The sequence below is a fragment of the Chionomys nivalis genome, chromosome 1, assembly GCF_950005125.1.
Source record: "Chionomys nivalis chromosome 1, mChiNiv1.1, whole genome shotgun sequence".
Taxonomy (NCBI): Eukaryota; Metazoa; Chordata; class Mammalia; order Rodentia; family Cricetidae; genus Chionomys; species Chionomys nivalis.
The window spans coordinates 133,483,674-133,486,970 of NC_080086.1; the positions used below are offsets into that span (position 1 = coordinate 133,483,674).

Consider the following 3,297-nt stretch of genomic DNA (forward strand, 5'->3'; position numbering starts at 1 on the left):
GGAACTCACTCTGTAGACCAGGCTAGCCTTGTACTCACAGATATCTGCCTGCCTCTGCTTCCTGAGTGCTGGGATTAAAGGCGTGTGCCACCACTGCCCAGCCTTATTTTGAATTTTTCAAAGTTCTGAGAAATAATTTTTTTTGGTGGGGGAACAGGAAATTTTATATCTGCTTAAAATTGGTTTGGTGGTACTACTAAGGGTTTTGTTCAATTTGAACAGAACTTTAGAAAATTGATAAGTTCTTTTTTTTTTTTTTTTTTTTTTTGGTTTTTCGAGACAGGGTTTCTCGGTAGCTTTGGTGTCTGTCCTGGAACTAGCTCTTGTAGACCAGGCTGGCCTCGAACTCCCAGAGATCCACCTGCCTCTGCCTCCCGCTTGCTGGGATTAAAGGCATGCACCACCACCGCCTGGCAAAATGTCCTCTGACCTCCTTGTTGGGGAATCGAACCCCGGTCTCCCGCGTGACAGGCGGGGATACTCACCACTATACTAACAAGGAAGACCTGATAAGTTCTTGAAATGAAAAATAATGTTCATGTGTTGGTGTGCTCTGGACTCAGTGCACAGTGGCGGACTACCTGGCCCCGAAGTACTGAGAAAGGTTCAGGGAAGCTCTGGGTAAAGTACAGAAACACTTTGCCTCCATCTCCTCTGAATATCTTGGGTCCAAGCATGAAAGACAGGCGTATCGGCTGGAGTGACCCAGAGCAGGCATGTGGCAAAACCAGGGTCAGAACTGCTGTGGCTGAGCTTGGTTTTAGCCAACACACTGCACACAGTTCTGAATCAATTCCCTTGAGAGATCAAAGCATGAAATTCTGCCTGGGGTGTTTGGAAACAGCTTTAAAAGAACAAAAGCAAGCCCAAAACTCCTCTGCTGGGTCACAGGAGAATTGGTGGCACAGGGTCTATTAGTACTAATGACAGCTCTCTAAGATTTGGAAGGAATGCATATTTGTAGGAGGCAAAGTTCTTGCTGGGATCCTAAATGTATATAGCGTAGCTCTTCTTGATTTCTGTTGACGGTGGGAGGGCCTGCTTTTCGTCCTGGCTGCCCAACTAGCTTACACCTGAAATAACCACACAGAAACTGTATTCATATAGCACTGCCTGGCCCATTATCTCTAGCCTCTTATTGGTTAACTCTCACATCTTGATTTAACCAATTTCTATTTTCTGTGTATTACCACGAGGTCGTGGCTTACTGAGAAAGATCCAGCACATCTGACCTGGCAGCTCCATGGCGGCTCTCTCTCTGCCCTTCTTCCCAGCATTCAGTTCTGTCTACTCCGCCTACCTAAGTGCTGCCCTATTAAAAGGCCAAGGCAGTTTCTTTATTCAATCAATAAAAACCAACACATAGACAGAAGAACCTCCTACACCAATTTCTATATGAGAAAATTACATTCAGGAGCTTAAAGGCACTGAATTATCAGGTTGGATGACCAGGTACTGGAATAAGGATAGACTTGTAGATATTTGTCTGGCAGAGTATCAAGGATGCTGATTAATCATCCTTATATGGTTAATTTATTTTCAAATTTACTTAATTTTTATATATAAGAGTATTTTGCCTGAATTATTTATGTGTACCACCTCTGTGCCTTGTACCTGAAGAGATCAGAGGAAGATGCTGAATCCCCGGAACTGGAGATATGGATGGCCGTCGACCATTCATGTGGATGCTGGGAGCCAAACCTAGGTCTTCTCAAGACTAGCAAGTGCTTGTAACTGCAGAACCATCTCTCCAGACCCTGGTTAATTTGTTGCCAGTAAATATGCTAAAATAATTAAAAATAATTGAATGGCAAAGGATAGTTTTTTAATATGTGGTAGGAGAAGCCAGTTTATTCTTTTGTAATCTTTATTTTATAAAACAAAGCTAATCTTGATTTTCATACAAAGAATGACTCTCTACTTAGAAATTTAAAATCACTGGGCCACAATGGAATTAAACTCATAATCAACACAGAAAAAAATTTAAAAACTCTCAAATATGCAGACATTGAAGCAATATGCTTTTAAGTAATCTGTGAATCAGAGAAATCACTAGGGAAATTAGAGAATATTTTTAACTGAGTGAAAAATGTTTTAAACTATATAGACAGCTAAAGCAAAGTTTAGAGGGAAATGTACAGCTTTAAATGCTTCCACTAGAAAAATGGAAATGTCTGAAAATCAGTAATCTAAGCATCTACTTTTAGAAACTGAAAACCAAAGGGCAGATTATATCTAAAGGTAGAGGGGAAAGTGGCAAGAAAGAAATCAGTGATATATGAACTAGACAAGCAGCTGTCAGGGCTGATGAGATGGAGCAGTGGGTAAAAGTGCTTGCTGAGCAAGCATGGTGACCTGAGTTCAAGTCCCAGGATCTACACAAAAGCGAAAGAGAGAACCAAACGGAAAACAGCTGATGAATGGCCAAGGACCGTAGAGTATTATCTAGCAGAGAAAAAGAAACGACAGATCCAGTCATGGACAACGCCTAGGACTGGAGAAATTAGGCACAAACAGCCTCTATACTGCATGATTCTATTTATATGGAATTTTAGAGAAGTAAAGAACCAACATTGTAGAAATATATCAGGGATTGCCTGGCACCTCAGTGCCGGAGATCAGATAGAATAAGTACAAAGTATTTTGAGGGCTGGGCTTGGTGGCACATGCCTTTAATCTCATCTCTGTAGAGGCAGAAGTAGCTGGATCTTTGTAAATTCCAGACTAGCCTGGTTTACATAACGTATTGCAGGACAGCCAGGGCTGCACAGTGAGACCTTGTCTCAAACAAAACAAAAATACCTCCCCAAATCTAAACAAAAAGTCCTTTTGAATTGCACAGAGTAGATGAATGAATTGTATGTAATTCATACTTCCTGTAGAAAGCTGCCCACTAAAGGCAAAACACTATTTCTCTGTTTATATTTTCAGGGCATGTGAAATGATGATGTTAGCTTTATTTGTTCTCCCACCTCATGTGAGTAGCATGCAACGGCATGGGCATTTGTAGTTAAGTTTAGCATTTCTCACGTTTGTACTTGTGAACTCTTACATGGAATGGAGCAAAATGTCCTGGTATTATTATTATAAAGTGGGGTTAAAAACTTAAATCCAGATGTCTTGGTTACAAAACATTAAAATAACATAACAAAAATTTATGAAAACTTCATCTAGAATTCTTTACAGCAAAAATTTCTGTGCTTATTTATTTTGTAAACTTCGTAGTACCTCATATAAACACACCAACACACACACATTGCACACAAATCTGAACACACATTTCACACATATTCATCA

General features: G+C 40.3%; 1 non-coding gene across 1 annotated transcript; it reads right to left on the reverse strand.

The window, feature by feature from the left end:
* Positions 1-430: 430 nt before the first annotated feature.
* Trnad-guc (transfer RNA aspartic acid (anticodon GUC)) lies at positions 431-502 on the reverse strand. The gene has a single exon. It is a non-coding gene; the product is annotated as a tRNA-Asp (tRNA).
* Positions 503-3,297: the final 2,795 nt, after the last annotated feature.